This window comes from Aptenodytes patagonicus, chromosome 3, assembly GCF_965638725.1.
Source record: "Aptenodytes patagonicus chromosome 3, bAptPat1.pri.cur, whole genome shotgun sequence".
Classification (NCBI taxonomy): Eukaryota; Metazoa; Chordata; class Aves; order Sphenisciformes; family Spheniscidae; genus Aptenodytes; species Aptenodytes patagonicus.
This window is the reverse complement of record NC_134951.1, coordinates 50,706,842-50,732,820: the sequence shown is the minus strand read 5'-3', so window position 1 is coordinate 50,732,820 and position 25,979 is coordinate 50,706,842.

Genomic DNA, 25,979 nt, shown 5'->3' with positions numbered 1-25,979 from the left:
AAACATGAGAAAAATATTTGTATATAGACCAAAAAATTTGTTCTATTTGAGTTTATCATGGTCAGTGTTCAGTTTTCTGATGTGTTTGAGGTATGGTCCTGAAATCATAAACGTCACTTTGTTTTAATGGGTTTGAAAATCACAGCTCTTAAATTGGACAGAAGACATTAGAGATGTAGAGAGTCTGAGGACCCAAGGGAGACGATACAGGAATAAGAAATTTCACAAAACTCTTTAAAGTTCTTTTATATTTTAGGCCATGTGGAATTATCCCATGATCTGGTTTCAAGAACAAATAAACTGGGTTAACTGCTTTTTCTGAGAATTTTTATTTAATTTTGTTTTACTATGCTGACACGAGTTATGTTACACTTCTACAGTTGCAGGGTAGGATCAGATCCTAGTTGGAAAACCTCCTTGCTCCAATCTGCTAAATGATTATGCTCTATTCATTTAAATCCTGCATTAAAAAAAAATCTAAAAAAAAATTAAAAATCACTACACTTATATATTACACATGAATCACTAACTCTCCCCATCTTACATCCTTATCTTTAAATATCTATGAATGTAACAAGAGAAAATAAACAGAAAAAAACCTACTTTTAAACATTCCCTGACTGGGTTAGATACAAGACTGCATTTCTCTAATTCTTGTCTATATTGCCCCTTTGTCTCGATTACTAACATTATGGGAATCAGGCACAGATATACATCAAAATGTACTTTTTATTGTTTCTATCTTGTTTCCTTTCTTCATTGGAGTTTTTGGTATTTTGTAATGGCATCTATGTTATAAAAAATAAAGTCTGATGGTTCACAGGCATCCAACAACACCTTTTGTAGTAAGCAAGTTTAGAGACTACTTGTGTTAACTTTCTCATTGTAGTCAACATATGGAGAACTTGAAAATTTAGTTTAGGTGAACTAGTTTGCTCTCTGAGTGTGCTTGTCTCTCTATAACTCATTACTGGCATCTCAGTTACCTGGGAATGATCTTCAAGTACGTTCATACTTAATATGACTTTGCCAATATGTTTGGTTTTTTTCTAAGTTGTATTTCTGGAACTGTTTCATATCAGTTTCAGCTGTCCTTTTATACTAAATGTCTGGCATTTCTGTACAATTGAATAATTCATTATCTTTTTTGTTTTTTAATAACTCTTCTGATCAGTGAATTGATATTTAATTTAGCCTTGTTACCAAAATATTTACATTCACTTAAAATTATTTGTGCATAGTTATAGACTGTTGATTAAAGAAAAAGAAGAAAAATAGATGGTTACTTGTTTTGCAAATTATTTACTTTTATTATAGACCACCCAACCAGGATGAAGGGGCGGATGAAGCGTTCTATAAGCGGCTGGCAGAAGTCTCTCAATCGCTAGCCGTTGTTCTCGTGGGGGACTTCAACTTCCCGGACATCTGCTGGAAATACAACACGGCAGAGAGGAAGCAGTCTAGGAGGTTCCTGGAGTGTGTGGAAGACAACTTCCTGACACAGCTGGTAAGGGAGCCTACCAGGGGAGGTGCCTCGCTCGACCTGCTGTTTACTAACAGAGAAGGACTGGTGGGAGATGTGGTGGTCGGAGGCTGTCTTGGGCTTAGCGACCATGAAATGGTAGAATTCTCCATTCTTGGTGAAGTAAGGAGGGGGGGCAGCAAAACCACAACCATGGACTTCCGGAGGGCGGACTTTGGCCTGTTCAGGATGCTGGTTGAGAGAGTCCCTTGGGAGACGGTCCTGAAGGGCAAAGGGGTCCAGGAAGGCTGGACGATCTTCAAGAAGGAAGTCTTAAAGGCGCAGGAGCAGGCTGTCACCGTACGCCGTAAGAAGAACGGGCGGGGAAGACGACCGGCCTGGCTGAACGGGGAGCTCTTGCTGGGACTCAGGAAAAAAAGGAGAGTTTACCGCTTGTGGAAGAAGGGGCAGGCGACTCAAGAAGAGTACAGGGATCTCGTTAGGTCGTGCAGAGAGGAAATGAGAAAGGCAAAAGCCCAGCTAGAACGCAATCTGGCCGCTGTCGTTAAAGACAACAAAAAATGGTTTTACAATTATACTAATGACAAGAAGAGAGCCAAGGAGAATCTCCATCCTTTATTGGATGCGGGGGGGAACATTGTCACTGAGGATGAGGAAAAGACTGAGGTACTCAATGCCTTCTTTGCCTCAGTCTTTAACAGGCAGACCAGTTATCCTCAGGGTACTCGGCCCCCCGACCTGGAAGACAGTGACGGCAAGCAGGATGAACCCCCCGTAATCCAAGAGGAAGCAGTCAATGACCTGCTACGCCACCTGGACGCTCACAAGTCTATGGGGCCGGATGGGATCCACCTGAGAGTGCTGAGGGAGCTGGCGGAGGTGCTCGCCAAGCCACTCTCCATCATTTATTAGCGGTCCTGGTTAACGGGGGAGGTCCCGGACGACTGGAGGCTTGCCAATGTGACGCCCATCTACAAGAAGGGCCGGAAGGAGGATCCGGGGAACTACAGGCCTGTCAGCCTGACCTCGGTGCTGGGGAAGATTATGGAGCGGTTCATCTTGAGGGCGCTCACAAGGCATGAGCGGGACAACCAGGGGATCCGGCCTAGCCAGCACGGGTTCATGAGAGGCAGGTCCTGCTTGACCAACCTGATCTCCTTCTATGACCAGGTGACCCGCCTAGTGGATGAGGGAAAGGCTGTGGATGTGGTCTACCTAGACTTCAGCAAGGCCTTTGACACCGTCTCCCACAGCATTCTCCTCGAGAAGCTGGCGGCTCACGGCTTAGACAGGTGGACTCTGCGCTGGGTCAAAAACTGGCTGGACGGCCGGGCCCAGAGAGTTGTGGTGAATGGAGTTCAATCCAGTTGGCGGCCGGTCACGAGCGGTGTTCCCCAGGACTCAGTACTGGGGCCGGTCTTGTTTAATATCTTTATCGATGATCTGGATGAGGGGATCGAGTGCACCCTCAGTAAGTTTGGAGACGACACCAAGTTGGGCGGGAGTGTTGATCTGCTCGAGGGTAGGAAGGCTCTGCAGAGGGACCTGGACAGGCTGGATCGATGGGCCCAGGCCAACTGTATGAGGTTCAACAAGGCCAAGTGCCGGGTCCTGCACTTCAGCCTCAACAACCCCATGCAGCGCTACAGGCTTGGGGAAGAGTGGCTGGAAAGCTGCCCAGCAGAGAAGGACCTGGGGGTGTTGGTCGACAGCCGGCTGAACATGAGCCGTCAGTGTGCCCAGGTGGCCAAGAAGGCCAATGGCATCCTGGCCTGTATCAGAAATAGTGTGGCCAGCAGGAGGAGGGAAGTGATCGTGCCCCTGTACTTGGCACTGGTGAGGCCGCACCTTGACTACTGTGTTCAGTTTTGGGCCCCTCACTACAAGAAGGACGTTGAGGTGCTGGAGCGTGTCCAGAGAAGGGCAACGAGGCTGGTGAGGGGTCTGGAGAACAAGTCTTATGAGAAGCGGCTGAGGGAACTGGGACTGTTCAGCCTGGAGAAAAGGAGGCTGAGGGGAGACCTCATCGCTCTCTACAACTACCTGAAAGGAGGTTGTAGTGAGGTGGGTGTCGGTCTCTTCTCCCAAGTAACAAGCGATAGGACGAGAGGAAATGGCCTCAAGGTGCACCAGGGGAGGTTTAGATTGGATGTTAGGAAAAATTTCTTTACTGAAAGAGTGGTGAAACATTGGAACAGGCTGCCCAGGGAAGTGGTTGAGTCCCCATCCCTGGAAGTGTTTAAAAGACGAGTAGATGAGGCACTTAGGGACATGGTTTAGTGGACATGGTGGTGTTGGGTTGACGGTTGGACTCGATGATCTTAGAGGTCTTTTCCAACCTCAATGATTCTATGATTCTACTTTGTATATGGATTCTAGCGTGTAGGATTCTATTTGGTATGATAGTTTATTTGGTACTTATGTGGGTGTTCCACACAGAAGAAAAAAACTATAAAAAAATGCTACAGAAATTTGAAAAAGACACATAAGATGGTAGAAAATCAGAAACTTGATCTTACCAGACTTTAGCAACAATATCACAAATATTTACATATTAACTGACTTTATAAAATCTGAATAGTTTCTGAAATCAAATGCAGTGGCACCTGACTTTTAAATTACCAGTATTATTTTCAGTACCTATGGAACATTTATGAGAGCTTAATTCTTCTCTGAACTGATACCTTTAAGTCCTTTTAACAAACTCGGTCTTGTCAGGTGTTAAATCTGTTTTTATTGTTGAACATTCTCCACTATGGAACAATCTCCCTTTCCAAATATTTGATCATGAATCATTCTTTCCACTACTAAACTTTCATACAAAGACAAATCATATAGTGCAGTTATACACCTATCAATCAGCTCTCCAGCCTTTTGGTCTCTTTGACTGAAATAAACTTTCTGTCAAAACATTTATTTTTAAGCCAAAGTATTTAGCAGATGCAGGATTTTTTTTTCTTAGAGTTTTGAGTCTCACGCAGACCATCTGCTATAAAAAGCAATTGTTGTGTTCTGTTATTCACATTGATACAATAAATATTTTTAATTTTTGATATATATGTATAGCTGTATGTGTGTACTTGTATACATACATACTTTCTTCCACCTGAAGCAAAGTTGTAGCTGCAGATAGTTTCCAAGAAATGATGAAAATATGCAGTAAATGGGACTGTATCATAACCCTGTTGTTTCCCCATAATGGAAATGTGCAATTTTTGCTTGGTAGCTAGGCATTTTCATTGCTGTATTATCAAGTGGTGGCTCCAAAGTAACAAGAAGAGTGCCAGGGAAGTGTCTTTTAGAGCCAGAAGAATCTTTAATTCTTGCATAAGGTAGACATTTTTTAGTGGAAAAATATTTGTGCACAAGTGTCACGGGTGAAGCCTGCCTGAACGTATCACTCAGATATCTAAGTGAGACGACGTCTCCATCTGCCCAGCATAAACTCATAAGGTGATTATGATATGCACTGAGGAATACAAACCAAGCACAGGGAATTGTTGGGGGAGGCTTCCCCAAAGCTCTGGAACATTCCTCTAATTGTTTGGGTATACACAGAAAGGAAACAAAGAACCACAGGTGAATTCTTAATATCTTTATACCCAAGTAACACGCTTAGGACAGTAGACCAGAAGATGATTATAGTAGCTAATTGACTTTTGGTAGGGAGAAAATCAAAGAGATCAGCCTGGGGCTATGTGATAAATGTGGCTGTTGGCAGCTTACCCTAACCAGCTAAGTTAGGAAGTAATAATTAGAGAAAGTGCTGGCCCTTTGGGGGAACAACTCCCCAAATGCCTGACTGCCTGTGGATGCCTAAGCTTGAGGTGGACCCAACACACAGAAAGCCAGCTGCCAGCTGGGCTGCAGTCCCCTTGACCAGCTAGAGCGAGCACCCTCCTTGTGGGGGAGGAGACCACCCTTCTGTCCAAAAATATCTTGGTCAGTGTCTACCCATTGACACAGCACGTATGCTGGAGAGGGGAGGATGCATGCCAGTGACTAAGCACCTTTCTGGGGCCTGGGGATGCGTCCTTGAGAGATTCCTACCATGAGGGCCCACTCTGGGTGACAGACTGGGTGACAGGCAGGGATGAGGTTGTTGCAAGGGCGCTTTGTGGCTTTGCAGAGGAAGGGAGGCATTGTAGGAATGTGTGTCACACCCAGCATGGACTTGTGTGGTGGGCAGGAATCAAAAGTGGCTGGGGAAGGCCATTGCTGAGTATCAGTGGTCAGAGTACCTCCCCATATGACTTGGGACTTTTCTTTCACAGTCAGTCCCTCTCTGCCCCACAGCATGTCCTGATTCGCTCTCAGCGTCCTCCCTTGCATCGTGGCTTTGTGCTTCGCGGCAGACACAACAGTGATGGGTAGTGAGCCCTCCTAAATAGCCTGCCCCAACAGCGCCGTTGCAAGGGACGGACAAGCCCATCACTCAGGTCCGTGGGGAGATGTTGGCACACAGAGTTCCTGTCTGCGGCAGCACAGCCTCCCACCCGTGGATGCTCTCACATCATAGCCCCCCCATTAATTCACCACTGCCAGTCCCACTCCCTCCTCTCCTTGGCCCCCAAACTCCCCCATGACAATGTGCTCACTCTTACTCATTCTAACTCACTCTGCGCGTCTTGGTTTCTCGCTCAAAAAGCAAAACCACTTTCATGCCCATGAGGTTTAATTTTCTCACTAAACTAGATACCTATTTTTCAGATAAGTAGGATCAAGGTTTTCCAGGTGAAGGAAGCTCTGGAAACCTGGCTCCCTTCTTTAGGATGTTACGAACCACTTGTTTTCTATAATTTAATCAAAGAAACCAATCTGAGACAGCCCTCAGTGAGACAACTTACACAAGGTAAGAAACCAGTTTAACATTTACATTTCCTTGAAATTCTTCACTTTATGAGAAGTGTGATTTTGATAACCTTGCCTGTGGTATTGCTGGCTGACAAGCACCACACCCCTTAGGTGGCTAGTCTTGGTGAACCTCATTCATGAACACTTAATTAATGCAAGATATATGTAACTCAAGTAGTCAATCCAATTTTGTCTCAATTTCTCATGTGTAAATATCCATTTTATGTCCCACAGGGACATTTCGGGGGTTGGACTAGATGATCTTTAAAGGTCCCTTCCAACTCAAGCAATTCTATGATTATATTATTTGTATTAAAATAATTAGGTGCTCTGATACCACAGTAGCAAGTGATCTACAAATACCTTAGACAGAAAACAGATACTTTGTTTAAAAAATAAATGAAGCCTTTTCCCATATTTATTATTTTCTGAATTTCAAAATCTATGAAAATAATTTTTTTCTTTTTTACTGGTATTTCAGTAGTTACATGAACTAGATCTCTCCACACATCTCGTCCTGTGAGAAAAACATGAAATGTGGTACCTAAATGGTGTTACTATATTATTATTTTAATGTTGCAAGAATACCTAGCTTCTTTGGTTTGTTTTTTTTGGGGGGGAGGTGTTTGCTTTTTTTCTGGTGCTGGAATATGAATACTACATATTCTTTAGTTACATAGATATGCATAGATGATGATGTATTGACATAAAAGTAATTCTAAATAACATAGACTCCAAATGACCAAGTGGAAAGAATGGATAATCTTTACTAATCTTAACTGGCTACATCTACACTCAGTTTACATGAGGACAAATAATGTAACATTGATAAATATCAACAGAACCTTTTGATTATTGATTTTTTTTTTTTTTTTTAAGTACCATGTGCAATTAGCAAGCAGAACTTTCAAGCAAGTAGAATATACAAGTCAGACGTATTTTCTTCTGTCTTCCTTCTGCTGAATATTTCCTATTCCTTTGTGGATATTCCATTTATCAGCTCCCTTTTGCTCTATTCAATTATTATCACACATGACTTGAGCTGCAAAAATGCTGCCAGATGTTTTCTTCAAATATTTGTTTCAATTTTTAATTGATTATCTTTTTACTGTGAACTGGGATTACATGAATATTTGATAAAGTTGCAAGAGGAATATTCTCCCAGATAGTCACAATTTGAAAGAATTTTAGTGAATATATATAGAAAACAATTTTTTAATCTATTAACATAAATATTTACATCACACATCTGCTTTTTTATTATGTGGTCAAGTAACAGAGCCTTTTGATATGATTTATGCCTCCAGTTAAAGAAATTCAGCTTTTTGTGCTGACCGATCATTAAAACTGTTTACTAGATGAGCTACAAGCAAAAATTAATAATTTTATTATTAAATATAATAAAATACAGTTATCTTTACATTTAGAAAGTTTTCCTTGAATTATTCTACTTCAATTTAAGCTTATTGCTTCTTGCATAATCCATCACAGATACAGAAACCAGACTGCTGCCTTCCTCTTTTCAACAGTTTTTCATGTATTTGGACTGTCAAATTGTGTCTCCAGAATCTTTTCTAAACTAAATGACCTAAATTCATGTAAACTTTTCTAGTGTACCTTTCCCTAGATTTCTACTCATGCATGCGTATAAATATACAAATATACATACATACATATGTACACATACATTATAAATAATATAAATAAATAATATCTATGAAATTAAAGGATACTTTTAATATATTTATATCTTATAGTATGTTACTAAAATACCGTAGTTACCATCTTTTAGCTAGAAAGGAGTAACAGGCAATCCTGTAATATTAAAAGGCTAGAAATGTTAAATGATTAGCTCAAAATTACTTACCTGGACTCTTTAGAATAAATTCATTAAGCACATACTCATGTAAATAATGCTGTTTAAAATGATGAGCAATTTTGCAGTTCTACAACAAAAGAAATGGGATCTAGAAATGATTCTCAAAACTCCTCACAAACTCACTGTCACCTTTACTCTTTTCTGTTAACTGAGCAAGTCAAAAGATAAACAAATTTAATTCAATTAAATTAACGTCATAGTAATTTATTACATTTGCTGCCAGAACTCTCACCCACCAGTTGTTTAACATTGTTTAAGTCTTGCTTTACTGTAAGGACAAATCCTGATTTGGCTACTGTTTATGGGGAAGCAGGAATGCTGGAAACACCCTACTGCAGAATCCTGCTGGCCAAGGCAAAAGTCAAGGGGAAAATCTGAGGTTGCACAGCTGAGCCCATCCTGTTACTTGTCTGAAGAAGAGCATTTCATGGCCCTGGTTATGTTGGCAATTGTTTAATGGGTGGTAATCTTGCCAAATCCTTTGTCTTGAAAAATCTTAATTTGGGGAACAGGACACTGAATGGAACCAAAACAATTTCCCATTTCTAGCTCTAAAATGGGATTTACTAGAGTGTAATAAAGAAACTGTGCTACTGCTTGTGTATCTCTTGTATGCCATATTTCATCCTAACATGACTGGCCAAGACAGCTTAACATGCAAGAACTTCTAATGATCCATTGGTAATCCATGTTCAGCCTAGCATGAGGGAACACATATTCGATAATCAAATACTATTAAAATGAAACAAATCTTCAATAATCACAGTCATATACAATTTGCTTTTCATTAAAAATATTTTATTGGCTGGATAGCTTGTGCCATGCAAAGTAGAAAGGCTGTGTTCTTTGATAAGGAATTAGAAGTTCAAAATAGATTGTTTTACTTATGTCCTTTAGAAGATCCTTTAGCATATGCAGCATCCTTGCTGCATCCCAGCATAAATAAATTAATAAATAAGCCCTCTATGCTTTAAATGCACCGTTTTCATTATTATATTTTCTCACTGTGAAATAATATCTGGAGATTTCAATTCACTCATTCCAAGTAAAATGTCTTTGATGATGGTATCTGACAGAGGCACATCTGACTTGTATATTTATGTTACGCTTGGATGCATTCCCTCTGTCTTCCAGCAAAGAATGGAGTTGCAGCTGTTGCAGCTTGAAGTCTTCTAAATAGTGTGGCATGAACCACCCAGCATACCTTCTCTTGCCAAAGGAACAGCTTATTGTACCACCACAAATAGATCAAGCACCTCTGGAGAGGATATAGGTTTTCCTAAATGCTTGGAAGGCTTTTTTTCTCACTCTCTGCCTTACTTCTTCACGCTGCCAGCAATATATTTTACAAAAAAACCCAACAGCCAAAACCAAAAAAACCCAGATAATTAAACTCTACAATAACTCCAGGCTTTGCAGGTTGCACTTCTGTTGTGTTTGTTTTGAGTATTGTATCTATTAGGGAATGCAACAGAGGCATATTTCTGTGTGATTTATGCCTAATGCTCTGATACTCATTTGAGGTGTACTTTTAATTTGTTCTTTAGGGCCATATTCTTAATGACTTCAAGACCCACAAGTTCTAGTAACCAAGCCTTTCTTAAATAAGCATGCACTATAGAGTATGTAGGGCATACTTAAAATAAAATAAAAAACAGTGAAAAGAGGCATTTTTAAATTTATTTTGCTTCTGGGAGCGCATATTTATTTTAAAAGCATTAAAAATAACAACTGGCAAGTAAAAACAACATCGGAAAAGTGAACATAGCACCTTAGGACATAGATATATATTCTACTAAAATTCAAAAGTGTAAAGACAAAATTCTGCCCTAGCTAAGCCAGATCAGTTTTCATTTAAGTCAATAGACATTGTGAGTGAAGATCTAAGGCAAAATTTGCTTCTAAATTTGTCTCTGTCCTACCAAGACCCAGTGAAACACGAGAGCTATTCACATCAAGATGATCAAAACAAGTACCCCAGGACCTAATTAGTCATCTCTACTCCTCATCACAAACTACTTTTCCTTAGGGTTAGCCTAATAGATTATATATAATACATAGCTTACAGAATGACAATGACCTACATAATCAATCATTACATTTCCATTTTTGTTATCTTGCTCACACAAGGAAGAAAGAAGGTTTTGTTTTTTCCCGGCTTTATATGAAGATCACTGAAATCCATGGAAGGCTCCTGCTGACTTCAGCTGGAGCTGAATTGGCTCTGAATGAGCAATATTTGACATCCAAATAGCTTAATGCTGCACTGAAAGACACAACTGTGGCTCACTGATCCTGGTGTTGCTACTTCTGTGCCAGAATCATTCCCAATTTAGGCCTGCTGCCAACCATCCCCAATGCAGCAGACATGGAAAGGCAGAGGCAGGGTGTGGGAATGCTTCCCAAGGAGTCCCTTCAGTGAGTAAGTTGCAGAAGCACCATTGGGCTGGAAATGTCCCCTTGAATCAGAGTAGCTCCAGAGCTCAGCAGAACTGGAGAAAGCAGGGAGTGGGTGGGTGGGCTGAAGAAGGAACAGGGAAAAAAAATGTGAAAAGAGCTAACTGCTTCTATTGCTTCCATGGGCATGAGGTATATGGGATGGCGTGCTTTTTGTGGTGTGTGTATGTGAGAAGTTTAACTCCTGCTACAAATGAAAAATATAGCTTTTTAATTTGCCCTTTAGGTTTTTAGTTAAAACCATGACATTTATATGAATCTCAATTTATGTGTACAGATACTTTGTTACTAGTCATACTGTGGGCTTATGGTATGGAATCCCCTATTCCAAGATGTTTTTGTCTGCTTCTAACTTTTTTGGTATTTATTTCTCTGTGCCTCTGTTCAAATTTTCAGTCCTGGAGAACTGAATTCTACTCATACTATTCACACATGCTGCCTCCATTCAAATTTTCAGTAAAATAAGGTTTATACCTGTGAAATAGATTAGATTAAAAAAACATAACCTGTGTTCAAAAAAAGGAAAAATATTCCACATACTTTGGAAAAAATACTTGAAAACTTCTTAGTAATTTACTTTTCCTCTTTTCTCTTATTCTGAATAATCTACCTGATTGATATAATTACATTCTGTTCAAGAAAACTACAGCTTGCGTTTGCTCAGTAGAGACTTACTGAGTTTCAGAGGAAAATCAAGGATTTTTTTTGCATTCCACATATTCCAGATGACAGATGCAGTAGCTGGATGCAAGTTTTCTCAAAACTGTTATTTTTGTTGTTTTGGTGTATAGGATATCAGATAGGAAAATTAAAACTTTGGATCTACACTGTTAAACATTTCCCTGTGGCCCAGCAGCACTAAGATTGTGATGCAGAGGTAACAAAATAAAACCTTTGGTGTATGGAGAGACTAAATACATGGAACCAGAGGCCTCAGAGAGAGGAGGGGTGTGATTCTGTGGGAGCTGAAGATAATGTGTGAGCCAAAACTTGAAGTGAGAAAAAGGATTTTAGTTCTAATATGAAACTTTAGCAAGGAAGCTAGGCTTGAAACAAGGATAGGGGGTAGAAAAAGGATTAATTCAGGGTCAGATGAAAGAGAAGCAAAATGGTTGGAATACCCTGTTCTCCAGGACATAAAATACAGCTCTGGCCTAGTGAGGTTCAGTGTTCCTCTGCAGTCAGCATATTGGCTAATAATGTGTGTCTATTCTAACTTGTCTACATAGAGAAAGAAAACCCACTAGTGATATCAATTATTTCATTAGCTCAAATGCCACAGGTATGTATTATGGGTCTACAGGCTTAAATCTTTTATACGATTCATTCAATCCTTCGCATTGATGCACTCTGCGCCATGCATCTAAATTCCTGGGGTTTACAGTTTGTTCTTTAAAAGGTTAGAAAATCACAGACAAATAATCTATGTTAAAAGTGTTCACGTATTAAATAGCCATCATATTTCATGACATGCCAGCATTATTGGATCTTTATTTAATTCCCTCATATATGTTTCATGATAAAGACTATAACTACAGTGATTATTTTTTCCTCTTATATGCAACAGAATCCATTGTTATTTGATACACAGCATGCTCCTTCAACAGCCATGAAGCAAACAAAGGAGGTTATTATGTCTAAGACCCCTCTGTTGTACAAGCTGGATGCTGTACTAGTATCCTGGAGAACAGGACTAACTGCCATGAATTTCCTATGAAATGCTGGGCAGGACTCTCAGGACAGACTTTTCCTTTCCCTCCTTCCTCTCAGTACACACACACATACATTCACATACAGGCACTCTTTCCCTGTTCTCTCACAGTTATATGAGGCAGGCAGGCAGAGGCAAGCAGAATTGCTCAGGGAATGAAGGCAGTGAATCCAGAGCAGTGAAACCAAGGAGGCAGTGCCTTAAAAAGCCTAAAGTGTCTGCCTATACCCTGACATAAATATTCAGCATTCAAAAATAAAACTGAAATAAATGATAGCTGTGATCTGAATATAGATGATGGTAGAGAGCAGATTCATTCTCTAAGCAGAATATGAAAATAATAAAAAACCCCTCACATGCTTGTTAATAATTGTGAAATTCTCAAATATAGTAGTGGAGAACAATATAAGAGAGTCCGTGACTTCAGAAGAGGGTATTTTTGCTGTATAGAAGGTGAAGCTGTACGCTAATAAAAGGACAATGTGAAATCTGAACAGCTGCCACTTAATTGCACACTATTTATACAGACTACTGAAAGAGGAATTGGTCCTATGAAGACAATAGCACGAGAAATGTGCAAATGATTATACAGGGAGTATTTATCAGTCTAGTACTGATCACAAAGTATGGAACCAGACTGGATTAGTAGAAAAATGGATCTGCTTCTTACTTTTCTATCGGGAGTCTACCTTTTCTCTTTTGATAGAAGAGTCAAATATTCTGGGAAAGTCCTGTAGAAATTGAAGTCTTCCTCCCCTCCCCTCCCCTCCCCTCCCCTCCCCTCCCCTCCCCTCCCCTCCCCTCCTCTCCTCTCCTCTCCTCTCCCCTCCTCTCCTCTCCTCTCCTCTCCCCTCACCCCCCTCCCCTCCCTTCCCTTCCCCTCCCCTCCCCTCCCCTCCCCTCCCCTCTTTTTTCAGTGTAGTTATAAAAGTACTGGTTGCACAAAAGAAATTTCTTACATGGGAATAGATTTTAAAAATTCTCTATGGCCTTAGGTTGCTTATAATTATCTTTGTTATGTTTGAAATAAGAAGAGAGAGAGCAATAACAGGACAATTGGCTAGTCTAGCTTAAAGCAAAATAAAATTATCCTCATCATGTTATTGAAGCTAGGTTGACTCAGAACTCTGTGTACTTACTTCTCAAGCTATTGCAGGTTAATATATTAATTAACTAACACGTGACTTTCAGAGAACTGTATATTTCAATCAGGGTCCCTAGAGGGAAAAAACATTTCAAAGTTACTGTGTGATTATAAAACCTTGAAAGTTTAACGCTCCTTAAAATCATTCCTAATATCTGAAGTGGGGGGAGTATGGTTTTCATTACCTGCCCCTGAGAACTTCAGGAAGGTAGATTGGATGAGGTCTTCAGCTCTGCTACAGAGCTGCTAAAGAGTTGGTTTAAAAGGAAACAAGCAGTAGATATTTATGTTTTATATTTATATTTACTGTCCTAAACTGTTCCACTATAATGTTATTTCAGAACTTTCTAAAAAACCCCTTACAGAACACCCAAAGTACTGCTTATAGTACATAAATTTTAACCTAGGACAAACAAAGAAAGATCCTCAATGATTCTCTTGGGAAATTCTTTTGAGACTACAGTGCATCCATTCTGCCCCCTTTCTTGAACTCTATCTATAATTTAAAAAAAGGAAAATACGCTTCAAAATGATTGCTTCATACATTTCAGTATTTCCTTCACCTGTAGAGGATTTTAAATAACAAGGCTGAATTAGAGATGTTTGTTATAATAAAGTGAACCAAGTTTTCTCACCTTGTTATATGACTAGTTCTACTGACTTCAGCATCTCACATATGATGTATATTATATAGTTGTTTAATCAGCACTGAGCTGAAATGTGCTTGAATTTCTTGACTCACATTTTAGATTTGGGATTTGACATGATGACAATGATTCAGATTAACTTGCTCTTTTTAAGAAGAAGATAGGGAAAGAATGGCTTTGATAAACAGTAGTGTAACTTGTATCTGAAAATGGCTGTTCTAAAATCTTCTTTGGCATAAATCTGCAAAAATCAAGATAAGGATTAGAAAAGCAGTATGGAAAAATGATACACAGTCTTTGAATAACTTTAAATCTCTGTAGTCAAGATATCATAATTTTATTCCACATTTAGCTAATGTTAAGTTCTCCCAGCAAAAGCTCTAGTGTGAAGGCTAAAGAAGTTAAAGTCAATTCTAATCCACTGTCTTTTCTTTGTGGAGGTGTCGGCTCCTTAAGAAAAATGGTTTTGCAAACAGTGTGTGATAGGGTGTCTCATCTGAAACTCACATTTTGTTACAAAATGGGTTGAAGAAGCATTAGACTTGCAGTATCTTCCTCTCATGCCATCCCCTGAGCATGCTTTGTTATAGCAGAAAATGCCAGCTAGTAAGACTCACTAGAAGATTTACTATGTAAATCTCTACTTATCAACAAACCATTCCATAAGTGGTTTCCAAGTGAATGAACATAGAGTAATTCATGTATGTATGAAGAGTTCCTTTTGCTGTGTTGTTTTAGGGGAATCATGCTACTGATAACTGGGGAAGTAGTGATGGTCAGGGCCACATGTTCTACCATTTTTCTGCTGAAGTAGTTATTCAATATCATGATCTCATAGATGTGGGAATAAGTAATAACTGTGTCTGACTGAAGGACTATATTCTGGCCACTTGAAACAACTATCAAATATACTTGATTTTGTGACAGACAGTCATTTATGCATCTGAATGGTTATGTGTACAACTTTAGGACTTCAGTAAATAAAGTTTTGATTATAATGAGGTAAGAGGGTGGCTCCAGTTGTTGACTCCTTGAATGTCATAGCTATTTAGACAACTACCTCTTCACAGGATCACAGAATAACAGAGTAATTCAGAGTCGAAGGGACCTCAGAAAGTCTCTATTCCAACTCCCTGACCAAAGTAGGGTCAGCTCTGGGGTCAGCTCTCAGGTTGTTCAGGCTTTATCCAGTAAGCCTGGAATACCTCCAAGACTCCAGCGAGACTACACAGCCTCGCTGGGCAGCCTGCTCCACTGCTTGACTGCCCTCATAGTGAAAAAGTTCTTTCTTATATCCATTTTGAGCCTTTCCTTTCAATTTATGTCTGTTGTCTCTCATTCCATGAGATTTTTGTGCCACTGAAGAGCCTTCTTCCATCTTCTTGGTAGCCTCCCTGTAGGTACTGGTGGGTCTTGTTAGGTGCCCCCAGAGCTGTCTCCAGGCTGAACTAGCCCAGCTCCCTCAGCCAGTCCTCACAAGGCAAGTGCTCCAGCTCCTGACTGTCCCGGTAGACCTATGCTGAACTCTCTCTGGGTTAGTGATGTCCTTCTTCTACTCAGTGCCCCCCAACTGGATGCAGTATCAAGATGTGATCTAATGAGTGCTGAGTAAAGGAGAGTAATCACTTCCCTTAAATGACAGACTGTGCTAATGCTAACACAGTCCTGGATTGTGTTGGCCCTCTTTGCTGCTGTGCCCCACTGTTGGCTCATGCACAGCTTGCTGTACACCAGGACCCCCAAAGCCTTTTCTGCAAAGCCAGAACTCCCCAGCAAGGAAGTCCCCAGCCTGTGTCATTACAAGGGGTTCTTCCTTTTTGAGTGCAGGACTTGGGATATTCTTGTTGGATATCACCAGGTTCCTGTTGGCCCATTCCTTCAGTCTGTCTGCATCCTTTTGGACCTGCCCTTAAGGTATCACCTAGTCTCTCTAACCTAGTGTCATCTACAAACTTCATGAGCAAGCACTCTGTCACCTGATCACTGATAGAGATATTAAACAAGACATGCCCAGGAAGAGACCCATGTGGTACTCCATTTGTTAATGGCTTCCAGGTTCAGTATGACCCATTAACTGCTACCCTCTGAGACCAACCATTCAACCAGATTTTTACCTATCTAATTATCTGCCCAACCAGACCACAATGACTAAACTTGGATACAACACCACTGTGGGAGACAGCGTCAAAAGCCTTTTTAAAGTCAAAGCTCTTTCCTTATTCACAAAACCAGTCATTTTATCATAGAAGGCAATCGGGATGGTAAGGTATGATTGGTAAAGCCATATTGATGGTTCCAGTCACTTTCTCCTTTGTGTGTCCAGAAATGTGTTCCAGGAGGACTCATTCTGTGATTTTTCCAGGCACCGAAATGAGGCTGATTGGCCTGTCCCTCCCTGGGTCATTCTCTTCATCTTTTCTGAAGATGGGTGCCACACTTGCCTTTTTCTGTTGCCAGGGACCTTACCCTCTCCATGAACTTCAAAAGATGTTAGAGAGAAGCCTTACAAGCACATTGGCCAGCTCTCTCAACACACCTCAATACAGTCCATCTGGTCCCATGAACTTTTATGGGTTTAGCGCTCTCATGTAATCTATCACTTGATCCTCATGAACTTTGCTCGCTCTCCTCCTTCAACCCTTTCACTAAGCACAGAGGCCTGGGAGGACTTACTGATGAAGGCTGGTAAAAAAGGCATTGGGTATCTCAGCCCTATCTGTCTGCTGTCACTAAATCATCCACTCCATTCAGCAACTGGCCAATATTTTCCTTGCTCAGCCTTTTACTCCTAATGCAGCAGTAGAAACTCTTCTTGATGTCCCTTGCAAGTCTCAGCTTGAGTTAAGTTTTGGCTTTCTGGACACTGTCCCTACATAGTGATGCTTCTAGATTCCACCCGTCCCTGCTTCCAGTTCCTCTAGACTATTCTTTTGCATTGGGTGTCTATTATGTGTTTCCAGTTTAGCCAAGTCAGTCTCCTGATATGTCTGCTTGTCTCCCTGAGTATTGGGTGGGATTGCTGTTGTGCTTGGAAGATGCTTCCTTAAAGACCTGCCAGCTTTTCCTGAGTTTCTTTACAATTTCCCTTTTACCTCCCATTTACCTTTTCCTTGAATAAGCTGAACTCTGATAACCTAAAGTTCAGGGTCTGTACTCTGCTACTTGCCTTCCTCACTCCCCCAGGATCATGAACTCCACTACAGTCAAGGCTTCCACTAAACATCTCATTCCCAATAAATTGCTCCTTGCTAGTGAATAGAGGATGCAGTTGTGCGTCACCACCTGTTTGACCAGTTATCCCCAACACCCTTCAGGCATCTTCTTGACTGCCTGCATCCCATTATGTTGCCCTTCTAGCAGATGTCAGAGATTGAAGTCACCCACAAGAACTGGCGTCTGTGATGCAGATATTTCTTCAGTTGTTTAAAGAAGGCTTCATCCATGTCCTTACCCTAATCAGGTGGTCTGTAACAAGCTCTCACCATGATGTCACCTTTACTAGCCTCTCCTCTGATCCTGACCCACAAGCTCTTAGCCAATTTGTTGTCCATCCCACAAGAGATCTTCATACATCCAAGCTGCTTCTTCATATAAAGGGCACACTCACCTCCTCATTTTCCTTGCCCATCATTCTTTGTTCTCATCCATCATAGCACCCCAGCCATGTGAGCTGTCCCACCCACTCTCAGTTAACCTGGTGATTTCGCAGTTCTGTGACCTCATGAGGAGTTCTAGTTCCTCCTGAATGTTTCCCAGGCTGCAAGCATATATTTCAACCGATTAAACTGAAGAATTCCATTGTGCCTTAAAAGCACGTATTAGCCACTATTATACTGCCTGTAGACTTGCCCATTCATGAGTTACTGGAAAATTCTTTTATTTCAATATTATTCTAATATATTACTGTGAGGGATGAAAAAGGATGAAAATAGAATGATAGCAGGAAATAAATAATTTATATCTGAATCTTTAATGTAGTAAAATGGGAGAGAACACAGAATGTTTCATGTAAAGACAGAAAACAATGAAATCTCACTTTTCAGTACATGATATTTTGTCTGTTCCTCATAGTACAGGGAAGCAGTACATGGGAAAAATGAAAATGGCTGCCAATTTTTAATACACAGGTTGGAAAAGGTCAAAATAGCAGCATACCCCAACCTCTTACAGAAAAGAGAAAATATTAGCCTTCAAATACTTCATCCAAGTGACAGAACTTGTATTAACAAAAGGTGCTTTAATCTATTAAGGCACATCTGAATTTCATGCTCATTCCTACAGTCAACGGGAACTCAGTTAACTTGGTAAAGTTAGATGACTATTGCACTCTCTACCGCAAATGACAATGTACATGAATATTATTCCTGCTAGGTACATGTTATTTAACAAGTGTTATGTTAATTTCTCAAATATACAGTAGGCAAAAGTATTCTCTTACACTACTCTGTGATTCGTACTTTCAGAAGATGCCACTTCCAGAAGGAAAAAGCATGCAACTGTACAACTGTGAAAATACTAGCTCTACCTGTCTTTCCTTCAGAAAAACTCCTTTAAAAAATGGATACAGGAAAAACACCTTTCAGGTTCCTCTCCATGCTTGTCTACCTTAATCCTTTCACTCATTTCTTCCACTTGACCGCAATCTTAATGACATCACTGACAAAAGTATTTTTCTTTTCCTCATTCTGTCCAAGAACTCTCCTGACCCTAGCACCTTTAAACTAATTTTTCACTCTGCATGGATTCTTTCTCCAGACTTAGACAGTTTTCCACTTTTTAGTCTCCAAAGACATTCAGCCCCATACAACAACAGTGACTTTCCTTTTGCAATATATTTCCTCTTGGGGTAATATAGCCAGTCTTTTTCTTATTCTATTCCCTGATACAAATATGAGGATATTTTATTCTCTCTTCTAAGCTATGATTATGTATCTGATACTCTTTCATCTCAAGCCCTGAATATTGCTTTTAAGCATAACACTTTTACTCCTTGCAAACCATCATGACATCAATTGCATCATCATTCTTATGCAAAGGGAAATGTATTTACATTTATAGTCATAATATTACTACATTTATTTTTATTACATTTATTCATAATTGAGGATTTCCTCCTTCTTCACAAGTAACTTCTTATACTCAGATCCTATTTGGCTCAGTGTGTGATTGACATCAAATCATCATTGAACAGGCGCAAGCCCTTTGCTTATGCTAAGGAAAGAGTCTCAGGAAAGGTCACAGCCGATGTGGAGTTTCATCTGCTTTAAAATTCATTCAGTACTGATCAACTAATTATGTGAAAGAAACAGCTGGATTCATTATTTCATCCTTATTTAAGGAACCCTTTCTAACATCTTCAGTGTTACTTGAAAAAATCTTACCTTTACTTAAGAGTAATGATGTGGTGTCAGTAATACATATCTTTATCACTTTGCAATGAATCTATCAGCAATCAATACACAACAGAATAGTATCTCTTAGAAAAATAAGATTTTTTCTCTGTTCCAGGTTTCTATATTCTTTGTCAACTCTGAAAACGGGCTTGTCTTAAAATGGTTGGACCCTGGCAAAAGATGTTTAAAGGATTATCTAAAGCATCAAGATAAGATTCACGACCACTAGTTCCATTCTTTATGATGAAATGCTTATTGGAAGGATAAAATAAACTATCAAAAGTTCAAACGTAAGTTTAATGCATTTCACTTCAAATAAATGTAAAAGCTGATATTTCTTCAATCTTCACTTCTTTCATATGTAGTAGCATCTACATATACAGTGTTTATATTATTTATTCTGACTTATGGTCAGAAAAAAAGGCAGAAACAAAAATTTTCCTCTTTTATCTGTAGAAAGAATATCTAACACGAGTTAATATCTTATTTAAGATGGTTTGTAGAATTCTCACTTTTATGCTTATTTTTATAGGAATCTTCTACTGGTACTCCATAGTTTTTCCATTCAGAATAAAATTTATTGTTCTTCCTTGTCATCTACACCTGAAATTCCATGAATGAAATAATTTCCTATTATGATGTTGAAATATACCAAAAATTATTCATGTGGGATGCTGATGAGAAATAGACTGGTGAGCTTGGTCTCAAATTGGTGTGTTTTATGTTTCAAATGCTCATTTGTACTTTATTTTCCACCATGGCAACATCTTTTCAGGTAAGTTTTAGAATTCTAGCTTTTATGACTCAACCCTTGCATCTGTCATCTTCTTGAATCATCAAAAATCATGATTAAATCAATCCCACATACTTCACAACTGTTTCAACATCAAGTGCAATACACATTTCATGAAGATCCTTAATTTATGTGCTGAATATTTCTAACCAACTTTAGCACATAATGATTCTATTACCATTTTTGTACTTTTTAGCTATCTTGATACTTCTGGAATGAAGACTTTATAGTACCCTGTTATTTCACATATTCCTGTATACTTCTTCACTTTCCACTTCTAGTAGCAAAATTTTTACTTTTTTTGCCCTGTTTGCCTTTGTCTGAAAATTTCTTGCTCTCATCAGCTTTGAAAGTGAAGGACTAATTAAAGTAAGGTTCTTCTGTTTTCTGCCTTTTATATTTTCATGTTCCTATAATTCTGTTCTACACTTACTATATGTACGGAAGCTATTATACAAGATATAGCTGTATTGCCATAAATGAAAGTAAAAAGTAAAAGGTTAACAGTGAAAATGTCATATCAGACACAGACCAGCAAAAAACTGAACATTCACTGCATCAAAACATTTTTGCAAAGGATGAAAAGTATAACACTCACCTCTTCAGAAATTCAAAGAAGAATGAGTAGACTGTGGTTAAACAGACTGCCCTTTGCAGCCTTGATACAGAAAGTTATTATAAAGTTATTATAAAGCACTTCAAAAACTCAGAATGAAGAATTACAAGGCTACTTAAACAACTTTTCTAATAGGAATTATTAAGGCAGCACAGAAAAGCAGACACAAAAAGTAAATCTCTGTAAGCAAACACATAGATAAGCTGACTAAAAACATTCCAAACAATTCCATGGGAAAAAAGGGGAAGATAAAGAACTAAATGTCAGACAGATTATTGAAAACTAAAAATTAAGCATATGTAAACAAACAGATAATAGCACATTCCAAAATAGGAACCAGGCAATGGCAAGAAATATTTAGCTAATCAAAAAAAGAAATTAAGTGTTTTTGACAGTGAACATAATTAAATAAAAAATATTTCACAAAGGGAATGAATTAAAGCTCTGAACAATCCCTGGGAAAACCAGGTCATATGCTTTAAATCTGCAGCTGCAAATTGGACAATTTTTAACTAACTTATTTAAATAGAAACATTACTTGAAATGTGCAATTTTGTTTCTCCATATGCACAACAATATGTATTGGAGATGCTGCAAGAATCCTTGTACAGGCAATGCTTCTAGCTGACCCAGTCAAAATTTGACTTATGAAAAGCTTGCTGAATGGTTTGTTTTGAATGTAAGGATAATTCACTCTCACTTTGTGGTTTTTTCTGTCTTCTCCAGTGATAGCTGGGTCTCACAGATAAGCCAGCTATATGGCACCGACCAATATTTTGTTCTGTTAACTGCTAGATGCTCACACATTTAGATGTTTGTGGACTGCTGCTAAATTATGTAAGAATGCACAATGTGTTTGTTTGCAAACTGGATGAGTAACTCCAAGAATAAGGTTCCTGTGTACAGACTCACACCAACAAATATCCGCTATTTTTGCAAATATTTTTTACAGTCAGTCTTCCAGCAAAAAATTCCCCTCAATAATATTATTCTATCAAATGTTTAAACTCAAAGAAAATTAAAGTCAAATTCTGAACAAATATTGCTGATAAGGTTGGCCATCTCCACGTTTGGTGTAGTAGCTGATATATCTTAACACAAATCTTACTGTGGGCAGAGTTAGGTGTCTACTCTAAATGATATACCATTCTCAAGAACAGGGTTGATATTTCAGTCTTTAAAATGTGAACTTGAGTGAAAAAGATTCGGATATGACTTGAATGTCATCATTTCACATATTTACCTTGGATGTAAAAAGCTTAATTGCATATGTGGCCTCTCATCACTAGATATCTTATTTACTAATTTTTCATTCCCCCTTTTTGCAACCTTCAATTAAATTCAATTTGACTTCTTGGGAATGTCCTTCTGAACTGTAATATTTCTGTGTTTTGTTTTGTTTTGGTTTGGTTTTTAATTAATTTATTGTCAGTTTCACAAAGCAGCTTTTGCTACTTCACAGTTGATACTAATTGTGTGGTAAAACCACTAAGTAGCATTGCATTGTTTCTGCTCAGTCCTCTGATGTTATAAAGAACAACTGTGACAACTAGGTGTTCTAAAGCAAGAGGCAACAAACCATAGGAAAGAGTTAGATGATCTTTAAACATTATAAAACATTTCCTAAATTATTTTGTTTAAAAAAGAAAGAGAAAGCCTATTTTTTTAGAGAGGATGTCAAAACATTTCCATCAACTTAATATTGTTAAATTTAAAAAAAAAAAAAAAAATCAACTCTTTCACTTACACACCTCCTCCTCCCCCCCCCCCCCCCCCGAAAAAAAAAAAAAAAATCCTATTTTTCAGAGTAAGCTGTCTGGTTTGCTCTGGGGGATGTTGGTGACAGGTGATAGGGATCGTTTTACTTGAAAATCTGGTTTTCTTTCAAAAAAGGTTTTGGTAGAAAAGTTTCAGCCAGACCTATTTTACTTGCTAAATTCATACCAAGAGGTTATCTGCTTCTCTGTTCTTTCTCAGGAGCACATATGCACTCTGATCATCAGCCCTCTCTTGGCTACATTAATTATTACAGGATTCAAAGAAACCAGGGAAAAGTGGCTTTATGCTGCATATTGTGCTCATCCAGTTCTCACAGAGCTGGTGAAACCTCAGGCTTGTGTAACTTGTAACTTGTGTTGAAAAAAAACCAGCCTTTTTCAGACCTTTTAATAACTCCCAAGTGGCATTTGCACACTTCAGAACAGTTGGAACTTTTATACCCTGTTGTGTTGACAAATGTTTCTTAAATACTACTTGTGCAGAGCTAGCTGAGCAACTTAAATTCCTTTAAAGCTTATTTCTCCCAAATCAAAAGAATTCTGAGATAGGTAAGGTTTGAAGTCTGCTACTAAAGCTGATGTAACAGAGGTTAAATGTAGAGAAGACCAGAATCTGTCCCTTAGTCTCCTCTGGAAGTAGATTTTCTTATACTGGGACTTATATCTGAAAAGAGGAATACTATTCAGCTCTCTGCTTGCAAGATTATTTTAAAGAGAATTTGAAGAAGTTAACGCTCTTGCAAAGTTAACGACAGTAAACGTGTATATTAGAAACATTTACAGCTTGATTTTTTATACTATATAACATGTCCAATCTAGCAGATGAGTCAATGTTTTATTTACTTTGTCTGCCTTTACCGAAGTTTTTTGTGGTGTTATTTTTTTCCATAAACTCTCCGTGGGATTAGGACTGCTGTGAATATTTTATATGTGCTCCTCCCTATGAGCTGGCTTGCTTGAAAGAAAGAGTGACATTTGTTGTGAGTGGGTAAGCAGTAAATGCCAGACCTTATTTTACTGATGTCCATTGCCAACTTTCTTTAGTCTTTTGTCAAAATATGACTGCTAGGAAGCAAAGCTGATGGTGCTTTCCTGTTTGAGAAGTCATATTACTTCAGCACAGTTTCAGCAGAAATTCTGTAATTCTTCTCTGGGTTACTTTCATTGGGTAACTTTTGTGGCACACAAAGGGACTTCAGGCAAGATTTGTACAGCTCTGCAGTGTACAGTGCAATTATTTTTCTATTGTATATAATAGGTACAAGTCACTAACAAGCAACTAGGCTACACATTAACCTGCTCACCAGCCCAAACGAGACACCCAGTGAGTTTCTGCTGGTAGGGTAGTCATCATCAACGGGGAATGGTCCACTGTTCCCCTTGAAGAAGGCTGGCCATTGAAGTTTTCAAGTTACCATCTTCCAATTATTTTTTTGTTTCCATAAGATTTTATAGCTTGCAGCTAGTATTATTCCTCCTCTGCCTTTGAGCTCCTAATAGTTGCTATCTTAACGATTAAACTTATTCTGTGTTTTTACATTTCTTATCTCTAATTCTTTAGGCTCATATAATTTTTCACACCTTCACAATGATTCTCTCAACAAAACTGAATTAACATCACACAGCTGTGCTACACCAAGCTGGCTTTGGATCACAGACAGCTGAAATCCTGTGCCAAGGGTTTCAGTTTCATCTTGAAAGTGTCATTAATTGACTCAAAATTCTCCGTGTTTCTATTTCAAAGTGATAAAAAGCAACAAATGCAGAATAAACATATCCATATTTTTAGATGCTTTTGGGAAACCTCCAATGGAAGAGCATTAAATGAGCAAATTAAAACTAATGCATGCTTCTGAGGAAATTGTCTTGAAATATACAGACTGGTTAAAATGATGATGTTATCTTTAGAAGTTGTCCTTCAAAAACAAAACAAATCAGACAAGTAAAGAGAAAAGCTAGAAACATTAACTGGAAAGTTATTTATGGATTCACGCTCATCTGATAGGAACGAGTTATAATATTTTTAGATAAGACAGTTTCATAGTTGTGTTTGTGCACTGTCTAGCACTACAGTTCAGATTGTTCATGAACATTTCAAAAGCTCTAGATGTAGCATATAAAAAAGGCAAAATTAATTCTGATTAATTTTCATTCCCTTTTTCTTTCACGTTCACTGCTTATGAAAGTGGGATTTTTTTAGGCTATGATATGTGTATTTCTGCATAGTACAGTATAGTTGCTATACTAAAACTTGTTGAAGGAAACCTAATTTAATTTAAAACCAACTTGCTCCTTGACACATTCTGCTGTGTAAATCGATGACAACCGCTATAAGCTAACTAATAGTGGATGTCCTTATGAGGTGAAAAATCTTTGTGGGACATTGTACTGAAAAGAATACTGCAATAAGCAAGCTTCTTATATATGGGGTTCTGCACTCCAACATACACAGTTTCTTTAGCTGCTGTGCTTCTTTAGACTGTAAAAAACATGGAATATTTGCAGCTGACATAACATTGATTTGGATTTTGCAAGAGATTCCAAAAGAAAAGTCCACCCAAATGCTGCTGAGGTTTTAAAACTCCTTAAAATAAAAGTGCACTGAAAAAAGGCTGTTGAAACACATAAAAGCATTCAGTGCAAATGCTCAAAAATGGTGTAAATTCAGAACTCTTTTTCCAATGTGGTTTCTGCCCCTTAGCAAAAGTTTCCTGCCACTTGTTTGAATCATATTCATTTAATCAAATACAGCCGATTGCAAGGTGATTATCTACAAAACAAGAATAATGCAGGACACAGGTTTTGTTACACTTTCACATAAAAAGACCCTTTTCAAGCCCTTTCCAGTTAGTGTCATGTAGTTACTGCTATCTCCACAGACAAAAAGTTAAATTTTAAATAGTTTCTTTTTCTATTTCTAATATAAAGGAGACCATAAATCCACATGGTCTTACTTTTTTTTTTATTCTGAGGTTAATCTATGTAGCTGTTTTGCTGTCATTTGACTTTTATGCATTGTGTCTTTGTTACTCCTACTTCCACAATTTCTATGTCTTGATCTAAGTAACATGAGTAAAATATCTCATATTTATTCCTCATGCTTCAATATCATTCAAATGTTAAAACTGTACAGATTACGTGGCAGGAAAACATTAGAAAAAATCCCATTACTTTTGTATAATAACAGAAGCATTTTTATATTAATTTGATATAATATGCATATA